Here is a 12,935-nt window from a genome sequence, read left to right on the forward strand (position 1 = left end):
AATGGAGTTTTCCTTCCTCAATTTCCCTGGGAATGGTGATCCAGACAAGATAAAATAACATGCATACTCAGCCGAAAGCTTTCATATGTCTTCAGCAGTACTAAACTTTTTAGCACTTTCCTTATTGCTCTTGATAGGCAATGTTGATAACAAATGTATGGATACCTCACAGTTAGGGCTACCTGAGTCTTAAATTAGCCCATCTGTGATACACTGTACAAGTTTTAACTTTTACAAGGCACATTTCTTTGGTGAATGCAGTAGGTCACTGTTAATCTACTTTGAGAAGTAATAGACAAAACAGTCCTGTCACTGATTAAGGGCTACTCAATATTTTCTAAAAATATATGAAAAATGTTTGCTAGTTGAGAATGAATTGGTTCTGAATTCATAGATCAATAGTAAATAGGAGATCCATCATCCAGCACTTTAGCAGATCTTGCCCATCTTTTTTTCAAGGGGTTTATGAGTTAAAAAGCACTGTAGTGCATTTATTGTTTATTCATGATGGATGAAATTGGACCACAAGCCTATAACATAAGAATTCGGTAAACAGAGTGGTTTGTTCCCCATCCATTTAGCAATTACTGGATAACAGATTTTTTTCTCTAAATGATCCAACTATTAGCTTATAAAATAAAGGTGGTTAGCATGATGGCAAGCCATTAGAAGGATATTTGAAATATTTTAATTAAAGGAAATTATTTTTAATATATTTCACCTGTAATACTTTAAAAAAGAATGAGGTGGGGTATTTGGATTTCAAAATAACAATCATGTTAGTAAACCTTCTGCCAGCTGTGGATGGCAGTAAAAGGGGCTGGTTTCACATATGTAGGATGCATCTGAAGAAGTGAGGTTCTTACCCACGAAAGCTTATGCTCCCAATACTTCTGTTAGTCTTAAAGGTGCCACAGGACCCTCTGTTGCTTTTTACATATCTAGGAGTTTCTTTTAAAATTACCAAACACCACCAGTTTGATTCCCCCCATGCAGAAACCTGGGGAAAACTGTACTTTCCCTCTGTGCCCTTAAAAAGTTATACTTCCCCTCATGCAAGCTCTGAGTCTTTGTATAAAACCAGGAAAACTTTAAGGGGAAAAAGGAAAACAGCACTAATTTCAGAAACCACAACAGCAAAAAAACATATGTTAACATAAATAACAAGTAAAAAACCCACCCCTCACAGTATCTTTAACTTTAACACAGTATCTTTAAAGTCTCAGTGGACTGGAACTAACTCTGGGTGGTGGATCACATTTATAAGGGATTTAAGCTCTGCTCAAAGAAAGATAGACTGGCAATGAGGAAGATGACATAACAGGATTCTGAGGTGGTGGCTGCTCCATGACTTGTGGTGAGGAAGCTGCCAGAGTGACTTCTGGCTGCTTGGTACCGATCTAGGCACCCGGTACCAGAGAATGATGATCTCAGCATTGATGACCCCGTAGCAGAGTGATGGCTCTGCAGCCGAGAAATTTCAGGGAATGCCCTTGATGGATCTGGCACATGCCCCAGAGGTGGCAATCCTTCTCAGGTGAAGAGTGCTCCAGCAAGAGACTCTCCCCTCAATGCCTTGTAGAGTCTCTGCCTCAAATGGCTTCGGCACTGATGCACCAAAGACAGGTACTAAGCCTGAGGAGGATCTAAGCCTTTTCTTTGGTACCAACAAATGGAATTGAGGAGCTCCAGACATCTTCAGTGTGCTCTATACTGAAGCCGATGAACTCTGGGCACTCTCCAGGTGAGACTATACGATGGAGGGTGAAGTGCTGCCCCCATGAGTAAACATTTGAGCCTCGCCAGTCTACCTTTCTTTGAGCAGGGCTTAAATCCCTTATAAATGTGACATTTGTCACTTATGCAGGATTCTCCCAAATGTTTCAAGTAGGCCAGGTGTTGGTCACTGACCAGGACTGGTTTAGTGCAAGTCCAGCAGGATTTAAAACCTGGTGAGTGGGGGCATTGCTCTGTTACCGACCCCACTGAAAGATGAAAAACTGGTCCCAAAAAGACCTAATATTAAAATCTATCACTAAAACTAACTTAAACATAACAAACTAAGTCCTAACAATAACAGGATATATTAAGGGGAAGTACTTATGACAACAAGTCTGAGATTGCTCTGACAACCGTCACTGGCAGTAAGAAGGGATTGAGGGGGGTTGGGATGGCTCTGCCCTCTTATACCAGCACAGAGATTGCTTGAGGGAAAAAGTTCTCTGACAACTGTGCATGAGGCACATGCACACCTACAATGGAATGGACATGTGCAAGCATTCGAAGATGAACTCCAAGTTCTGTCTGGCAATGAATGCTTTGTGAACAGATGACAACACTTAGTGAGTGCTCAACTTGTTATTCTCCTTATTACTCAGTCACGAAAAAATATTGAATTTTCCAGTAATAAAGAAAATAAGTACTTAACCTGCATTATATAGGTTTTATATAATTTCAGGGTTGTTGACGTTTGCAGCCCTTTCTGTTGATAGTTTTAATTTGAAGTGCCTGCAGACTACAGATGTGCCAAGCTTTATTTAACATGGCATTTTGTGGGGGGCAAATGATCCAATATATAGTTCAATATATAGGCCACATTTATCCCTGATGTAATCTCATTGTCTTTAATGGAATACAGCAAGATTTATTTGGCCCAGGAAGCTTAGTGGAAAGAAGTGAAAAAACATCCTATCTCACTCAAGCCATTCTGTTGCATAGTTGAGGGCGCATTATCAACTCTTATCTACCTACTACACTGTGATCTGCCAGATTTGGCATCAGTCCATAAATTCTTGGATAGGACCACATACAATAGCCATTACTACAATTCTTTTGTGTGAGTGATGCAAAGGGACTATGATGTGGAAATTGTTCTCACAGAGGTAAAGAGAAAATCAAATCCACCATGATGAATTTCTTGTTTATTTTATTTATTGGGCAACAGTTTATATGAATATACATTTCATCCTCTGTATCTATAATTCCATCCTCTCTTTAATATCCAGATAAACCAGCTCTAGTGGCAAAGATAAGACAGTATTTTCAAAGTTTCAAAGGCTTTTTAATTATGTTTTTGCCTTTAGTTTTTCCAATCACTTACTTACCCTTTCTACTCCTCTTCCTCGTCCAACTGCAATCAAATCTAACAGGGGCACTGTTTAAAATTGAAACTCTTTCTAGGAGTAAAGCTTAACAAAGGATTGGAGAACATGGCTAAAGATAATTGAAGAGTTGTTATACAAAACATCAGAGAAGACCTCCGGAGATGGGAATACACTCAACTCCACCTGTGGGGTAGGGTAAATGTAATTAAAATTATTTCTGCCCTGCAGTTTAATTACTTATCATGAACAATTCTAATAAATATCCCCTGAGACTATTTCATTACTTAATAAATCTGCAATGGAAAAAAATCCAGCCTATCTATGGCAAAACTAAAATCCCAGAATGACACTAAAGAAACGATAGTCCCTGTGAACTGTGACAGTGTGCAATATGCCCGACACAGAATTATATCAAACAGATTTTAACACTACTTCAATTAATATACTAAATGACTCAGAGGAGGAATAAATGTCATAGGTCAGAAGAGAGAAAACTAATCCTAAACTAGTGGGAGAATACCTGTTACAATCACCAAGGGCTGAACTCTGCAAGTTGCTGGGCACCACATGAGGGGTTCTGAGTGCCCTCAACCACCAGTGGGATTTCCCATGTGACACAGTACTATTTGTGTAATTGGGAGTTGCATAAATGGCCTCATGAATCAAAGAAAAATCTAGGAGCATGTAAATGGGGTACATTCATTCCGAACAGGGATTGGCAACCTTTGCCATGTGGTTCGCCAGGGGGCTTACCCTGGCGGGCTGGGCCGGTTTGTTTACCTGCCGCATCCGCAGGTTTGGCCTATCACGGCTCCCATTGACCGTGGTTCACTGTTCCAGGCCAATGGGGGCGGCGGGAAGCAGCGGCCAGCACATCCCTCAGCCCGCACCACTTCCCGCTACTCCCATTGGCCTGGGATGGTGAACCGCGGTCAGTGGGAGCCGCAATTGTCCGAACCTGCGGACGTGGCAGGTAAACAAACTGGCCCGGCCTGCCTGGGTGCTTACCCTGGCGAGACGCATGCCAAAGGTTGCCGATTCCTGATTCAGAAGGAGAGAAGACAAAATAATATTCTATGTTGCCATTAATAAAAAATGAGGAGGAATTTTATGAGTCAAATAGGTATTTGGATGTATGTAAATATATATCCAAATAACTATTTGACTCATTAGTAGAGGTAGAGTAGGGCTGTCAAGCGATTAAAAAAATTAATCATGATTAATCGCATGATTAATCACACTGGTAAACAATAACAGAATACCATTTATTTAAATATTTTCAGATGGTTTCTACATTTTCAAATATATTGATTTCAATTACAACACACAATACAAAGTGTACAGTGCTCACTTTATATTTCTTTTTGATTAAAATATTTGTGCTATAAAAAACAAAACAAATAGTATTTTTCAATTCACCTCATACAAGTATTGTAATGCAATCTCTTTATCATGAAAGTTGAACTTACAAATGTAGAATTATGTACAAAAAATAAATGCATTAAAAATAAAACATTGTAAAACTTTAGAGCCCACAGGTCCACTCAGTCCTACTTCTTGTTCAGGCAGTCACTCAGACAAACAAGTTTGTTTCCATTTGCAGGACATAATGCTGACGCTTCTTGTTTACAGTGTCACCTGAAAGCGAGAACAGGCGTTCCTATGGCACTGTTGTAGCCGGTGTTGCAAGTTATTTACGTGCCAAATGTACTAAAGATTCATATGTTGCTTCATCTTCAACTGCCATTCTAGAGGACGTGTGTCCATGCTGATGCCGGGTTCTGCTCGATAATGATTCAAAGCAGTGCAGACTGACACATGTTCACTTTCATCATCAGAGTCAGATGCCACCAGCAGAAGGTTGATTTTCTTTTTTGATGGTTCAGGTTCTGTAGTTTTCACATCGAAGTGTTGCTTTTTTCAGACTTCTGAAAGTATGCTCCACACCTCGGCTCTCTCAGATTTTGGAAAGCACTTCAGATTCTTAAACCTTGGGTTGAGTGCTGTAGCTATCTTTAGAAATCTCACATTGGTACCTTCTTTGCATTTTGTCAAATCTGCAGTGAAAATATCCTTAAAATGAACATGTGCTAGGTCATCATCCGAGACTGCTATAATATGAAATACATAGAAGAATGCAGGTAAAACAGAGCAGTAGACATACTATTCTCCCCCTGGGAATTCAGTCAAAATTTAATTAAGGCATTATTTTTTTAATGAGTGTCATCAGCATGGAAGCATGTCCTTTGGAATGGTAGCTGAATCATGAAGGGGCATACGAATGTTTAGCATATCTGGCATGTAAATACCTTGCAATGCTGGCTACAAGTTTTGCTTTTGGCTGTTCAGCCATTTCTTCATAGGAGATAGAAAAACCCTGAGACTCCTTCCGTTTAGGAGTGGGTATAATGGGCCTGAAAATCTGCAGTTGCATACAAAAACTGCAGCATTACTCTGATAAAGCAAATAATGTCACACACCTATGGAACTAGATTCTTTGCTGCTTCTGGGAGGCACTGCACAGGTGGTTTTCGACTAGAACACCCGGTCAAAAAGGGACCCTGGCGGCTCCGGTCAGCACCCTCGACTGGGCTGTTGAAAGTCCAATCGGCAGTGCAGCGGGTGTAAGGCAGGCTAGTCCCTACCTTTCCCATCTGGCACCGTGCTGTGCCCCGGAAGCAGCCAGCAGGGGCTCCATGCGCTACCCCCGCCCCGAGCACTGGCCAATGGGAGTGGGGTGGGGGGGTGGGGCGGTGCCTTCAGGTGAGAGCAGCGTGTGGAGCCACCTGACCCCCGTGCCTAGGGCCCAGACCTGCTGGCTGCTTCCGCGGTGTGTACAACACTGGTGCCAGGACAGATGGGCAGTCTGCCTTAGCCCCCCACCACTGCGCTGCTAACCAGGAGCCACCCAAGGTAAGCCCATGCCCCAACCCCAAGCCTCTGCCCCAGCCGTGAGTCCCCCCACAAACTCAGAGCACCCTCCTCCACCCCAAACCCCTCATCCCTGACACCAGCCCAGAGCTTGCACCCCCAGGCCAGAGCCCTCACCCCCCTGAACCCCTCATCCCTGGCCCCACCCCAGAGCCCTCACCCCCTCCTGCATCCCAACCCCTTGCCTCATCCCGCAGCCTGCTCCCACACTCCAAATCCCTCGGACCCAGCCTGGAGCCTGCTCCTGCATCCCAAACCCCTCATCCCCAGCCCTACCTCAGAGCCGTCACCACCTACCACACCCCAACTCCCTGCCCCAGCCCGGAGCTCCCATTCTGCACCCTGAGCCCCTCATTTATGGCCCTACCCCAGAGCCCACACCCCTAGTTAGAGCCCTCACCCCTCCCGCACACCAACCCCCTGCCCCAGCCCAGTGAAAGTGAGTGAGGGTGGGGGAGCGTGAGCCACCGAGGAAGCGGGAATGTAGTGAATGGGGGATGGGGCCTTGGGTAGGGGCAGGGCTAGGGTGTTCAGTTTTGTGCAACTAGAAAGTTGGCAACCCTAACAGAGGATGACATAACAACAAGTCTCCCTGGAGCTACTGTGGCCTGTTACTGGGCTCTGTATCTTCCAGAGCAGTATATAGGGGCTGGAGTGGGGACCAGAACCTGGACCCCAGTGTTTGTTTGCTAGTTACTTTATCAAAACACTGCAAATTTAAATGTTTACTAAAATGAGAATTTTGGATGAAAGTGGACAAAATGGAAGAGGTTTACTTATTTATTTCCTTCTTTACCCTCTCTTACTCCCATCTCCTGCCTTTCTTGTCCAGATTCCTTGTTACACTGATATTCAATAGATATAAAATAGTATCCATTGTACTTGACTGTTTAAAACAATCAGACCTTTTGCTGCAGTCTGTACTGGATTTGTCTATAAAGACAAAAACCCTTTGTAATCAATCTCTTTGTGAATCTGTGCAGTGTGCATTTTAAAGCTATAAAACATCTGTGAAAAATTAATAACAAGAAAAGTATAACATGTTGATGTAGCCAATTATTTCATTTAATCATTTAATAGAGCATTTATTATTGTGGTTAAGTATAATCAATTAATATGTGATGAATAGGTTTAGGTAGGATAGGATTATAGGAGTATAAGGTCAACAAGTATTTATGAGTGATGAGTGCGTATGATAAATAAAGTAAGGTTGTAATGCAAGGCCTACAGGCTGAGGCCTGTAAGATTTCAACCTAGCTGTATTAGGCCTTAGGCCTAAGAGAGTTGACCTAAGTAGATAACGCCGGAATAACTCTGTGCCAGTAAAGTTACAAGATTACTGTAAAGAATGTTCCAATGGGTAATGAACCCATCTAGACCACGGGACACCCAATTGTAACATTATGGTAACTGCAGGTTACCATAGGGACATGTGTACCTAGATGCTATTGGGATGCTAATAGAATACGGGAGATTAAGAGGATAACCTATGAAAAGTGGGGCACCCTCAAGTATTTGAGGTGTGGAAGTGCAGATAAGGAAAAAGGGCTTGGAACCCTCATGCATATGCATAAGGTAGTAGGCATGGTCATAACACTGGATTAAAAGGATTCCCTGGTACATAGGGAGAGAAGACCACCTCAGAAGACCCCCACCATTCCACTGACGACAACCTGTTGAGAGATCCACCTGACTCTATGAAATCTTTGGGGATCTGAATATGAATACAGTGCTGGCTATTGCATGGGTTCTCTCAGGTTTGTATATGTGTTTGTGATTGTAACATTGATTATCTGCTTAGTGAAACTTATAGACAAAATTCCTTGTTTGTAACTGTGTTTATTGTCACTGTATTTGTTCTTTGTGTGCTCCTAGAATCTTCCGACCTAAAAAAATCCCACAGGTGACTCTCACCCTGCTTATCTTAAAACTGTAAGAATATAGGAGACACATTCACTCACTGGGGCACTGTGGTTTTACACAGAACTATTGATTACTATATCAATTAATTTAAATAAAGGCTACAGTTGGGTTTGGTTTTTTGGGGGGGGGGGGGTTCATTCAGTCTTTTGCTTATTTTTTGGTATACATATCACATGTGGATGCTGCATGTAAAAATCTCATCTATCTGTAACCTTTAAAGAAAATTATTACAAAATACTTATCAATGGAACCTCACTCAATTTAGCTAAGGGGACTATATAACAAGGTAATAATAAATACTGGAGATGGTGTAGAAGAAGAGGAATTATTCTCCATGTACCGTGGGAATGTCCTGAGCTAACTGAATTTTCAGGATAACTAATGTTAGAGTTCCCATGGAACCTATAATGATTCTATGAAGTTACAGTCCAAAGGAAGTTAGTGACTTGGGGAAGGACCACTGATAACACAATTACTACTAGCAGCCACATGTTATGACAGCTTGTTTTTGGAAAAGGAGAGATCCCCCAATATTAGTGGCATGGAGAAAAGAAACATGGGAAATACTTTCAACAGAAAAAAATGACAGACAGCCTTCTATCAGGAACAAGTAGATTTTCTAATGTATGGTTACCATTTTAGAATTTGAACAAAATAAATATACACAGAGAAGAGGTTGACCAAACACAGTGGGTCTTTTAAAGGAACAAATACAGGTTATGAATGCTAATATTTGTGTGGAAAATTCATGTATGTTCATGATATTTTTTTTGTAAATCATCACCATACTAATGCTGGAATGGGTCCTGCTCCATATAAAAATAAATATATTTTTTTAAAAATGTAAAACTAGAGCCAAGTCTATTTTTCCATTATGTCAGCCAAAGTAATGTTGTAAGGATATGCCAAGTTTTCACCAAAATTAAAAAGTGAGATTTTCAAAAGAGCACATCATTAGCCTAATGCTGTACCCATTGACTTCAAATACATAAAACACTGACTTCAGTGGGAGCAGCGTTTGGCCAGTGCTGTGTTGTTTTGAAACTCTCAGCCTAACAGTGTAAGGCTTTCTCAAGACTGTTTTTCCTCCTCTGTACTGCTTTTAAGCAGAAAACTATATTCTCAGTGATTATATTTCAAATTTTAATTTTATGTTCCATCTTCACAGGAGTAGAAGGTTAATGACAGAGTTTACAAAGTCACAGTCAAAACAGGAAATTACAAACCACTAGTCATTAGATACTAATTCTTTACTAATTCAGAAAACATTCTAGTTAAAAAGGTCATTTAGTGCCAATTCTGATATGCTCTTGCCTTCATGCTGTTAGCTGGAAGATACTAAACTTGAAAAATACATAGTGGACCAGATTTGCTGCTCCAACACAACTGTTCTTGACACAAGAGGAGGTAGGGTGAAGTAGGGCAAAAAAAGATCTTTAAGCTATCTCTGTGGCTTCTGGATCATGAACACCCATAACAAGTCAGAGCAGACCTAATTTATGTGGGCTGCCCACAGCCCTTAAAGGGCCACCATGGCATCTGAGGGCTGCAAGGGCATAGGGATATCCCATTTCTCCCCAAACATGTCACTACAGGGGAATGATAGGAGACTCCCACACAGGAAGAATCTTCAAGACTCTTAAGAGGTGTTGAGGGCCTAATTTGTGCCTCCAGAGTGGCGCTTTGATAACTGTGATGGAAGGAAGTGTGTGTCTGACCAAATCTAAGCCATACTGTTGGGTAAATGTAAGTGTCTGGGATGCGCTAATCTAGAGGTGACTCTGTGGTTCATTGGAGAAAATGCATGTATTGGCACTAATGCTGTGACCTTGCTCACATCAGTGGGATAGCAGGGGATCAACTGAGAGTGAGGATCATTTCTTCCATGGGTTTAGATTATATTACTGATGATACAAGAAACACATAACTGCATCATTAATGGAGGGAAATAGATGCAGAAAATGAACATTTTTCAAGTGCACCTGCTCTAGATAGTCATAAATAAATAAATAAATTCTGTACTTATTTCATACTAGAAATTTCTACTAGTTAGGTTTGCAGATTCATCATGTTTCCTTATAACATTACATTCATTTTATTCCTGAAAGATAAATAGAAGTGTTACTAAAACGCAGTTGGTTTTGTTGAATTTTAGTATCTCTGTTAACAGATCACTAAGCTTAAAGTGTCAAATAAAAGCAAGCAGGTACCCAACACTTCAAAATATATGTCCTTCAGCATAGGACATATATTCAGACTCCTCTTGTATGTCTGCTCAGAAGAGCGTGTAAGGGAGCCTTTTAGTGAATAAACAGAATTTTAATACATTTGATACTGTCATCATGACTTACATTTTGATGGTAAAACTACCACTAAAGACAACATAACATGCCCAAATGGACCTGCATTGAGCAACCGAAAAGCCACTCCTAAGCCCACAGCTGGCAAAATCACTGCCAGTCACCCACATATCATGATTCACCCATAAGTTGTCTAACCAAGAACAAGTTGAAGTAGCCGGTTACTTAAGCCATCAAAAAATATCATCAAAATGGGGAAAACAATTAAGTTGCTAAGAGCCATAAAGAAATGTATGGAGTCTATTGCATTTTTAAAAAAATTGAAGAATTGCTGAGTTTCTGCCCTTGGCATCTTTTCAACAGGGAATACTAACACAGCAGTGGAAAGTCAGAATAAATATGTTTTTCAATAGCATTAACCCTCTGGTGTCAGTACACTTCATAGTATCAGCAGTTTTAGGAAATAGCAGAGGTATTCTCCAAGAAAAGCATTTTGTTCATATGGGATGATCTGGCCTTTACCATATACTCATAAGTGACAAAGAGTCCTGTGGCACCTTATAGACTAACAGACGTATTGGAGCATAAGCTTTCGTGGGTGAATACCCACTTCATCAGACGCATGTCAGATCCAGACTAACACAGCTACCTCTCTGATACTTGACACCATATAGTCGAAGAGATTATTGGTGATTCACAGTGTTGTATATTATTAAGTGAGAGAGTTTTGCAAACAATTTTCAAGAGTTTTCTGATAAAACTTAAAGTCAAAACAATTACATTTCACAACAGAATATACTTTGTTATTTGTCTGATCAGCTATGAGAAATCTTATGTTTCTAGTGTTTCAGTGTAATTACTAGTGGGCCTTTGTCCCGTTAAGTGTAATTAAATTTCCTTTTGGAGATTCCAAAAATAATAATTGCCTCATCAATGTACTTGCATTGTCATTATTCCCACCTCACACTAAACTGGCCCAATTAGCCTTTCCCTTATGCCTGATTTACTCTTCAGTGGCATTATTCCCCATTTATATAACTGTAAACATTTATGACACACAAAACCTACGTTAACAGAATATTAAGGCTGAAAAGTGAAGCACTCAAAAAATAGGAGATGCCCAAACTAAAGTTGCCTGTGAAACCATTCCTGCAGAAAATTTCAGTGTTGAAGGGACTGCATTGTTCATCATAAAACAAACAAAAATATTTTGATGGAAAGTTCCAGACCAGCTCTAGTATATGTGGGAATTTTTTTCTGTATATGCATGATCATGGCTGTTGCCACAAGTAATAGAAAAGGGGATAAATCAAGGAAAAAACAAAATAGTATATTGCATTCTAATGCTTTAAGGCAGACGTATTTCTGTGTAGAGATTTAGCTTGCTTCAGTTGCAGAAAACCAACCTAATAGTATTTAACTTATAGTCTCTTTAAGCAGTTAATAGACATTCAGATACCCAGTTCTTCCCTGTTTCCGACCCTGTCACAGGATGGAAAAACACTTCCTCTTCATTTCTCCTCAGGATTCCCCCTTCTGCATTTCACTGGCTCCTTTTTATAGATTTGCTTTGGCTCAGGCCCTAATGTTAATTGAGATTAAGTCCTTCCATTGACTTCAATGGCCTCTAGATCAGGCCCTTAACGAGTATTTTAATAATCCCTTTCCTGTCTTCTATATTGTTGGCAATCACAATCATTTTTAAAATGTTCTTACATATTGTTGTGATTTCCCCTCTAGGCTTCCTCCACCACAAAATGGGCACTTCAACTCAAAACAGAACACACACACTTTGGAGTTTGTAGACCAAGCCATTTTGGAGATATTATGAACCAAAAATATGGATTCTTTAAGATGAAGTTTGGGAGATTGTGGTTGAAAAAGCAGGCTTACAATGCAAAATAGTTTTTGCTTTAACTATGAATTGGTGGCTAGAGAGAATGAGGTGACAATCTATTTTGTATGTCCTGTGTATATCAAAAGCACCTAAGTGACTTGGGAGCCTAAGTTCCATTTTCAAAAGTTTCTTAGGCCTAAATCCCATTAACTTTCAATGGGATGTAGGTTAAGAGTCTGTGCTGTACCTTTAAGAACTGATACAGAAGTCACAGCCTAGGGGATACTTTAAGCCATCTTTCTGCTGTCCTAAGCCCATACTGCTCTGGGGCTAAAAGAATCCTGGCATAATTTAGACAGTTTGGGTGGATTTCCTAAGTAATGATCCCATAACCAGGCTTCCCTATGGGAGGAAACCTTACAGCTGTCTTCCAGAGTGCCCACATCAAGAGAATCCTTCCTCAGCAAAATCAGGACTTTTGGAATCCTTTTATGTAGTGTAATGGGGACTGTGCAGTGTTGAGGATATCAGTCTTAGGCTTCTAAGTGTTTAAGTCACTTGGGCACTGTTGAAAATGCTGCACTTTATTTTAAATAGTCTTTAGAACACTATACAAGATCTTAATGAAAGGAAGGATGCTCTCTAGTGGTTGAGGGACTGACCAGAGACTTGGGTTCAATTCCACGCTCTGCCATGAAATTCCTGTGAGACCCTGGTTAAATACCTTACTTTTGCTGTGCCTTAGTTCCCCATCTGCAAAATGGGAATAACAGAACTTCCCTACCTCAGGGGCATTGCGAGGTTAAATACATTAAAGTAGTGTTTGCCAAACTTGGGACG

Source organism: Chrysemys picta, chromosome 1, assembly GCF_011386835.1.
Source record: "Chrysemys picta bellii isolate R12L10 chromosome 1, ASM1138683v2, whole genome shotgun sequence".
Lineage (NCBI taxonomy): Eukaryota > Metazoa > Chordata > Testudines > Emydidae > Chrysemys > Chrysemys picta.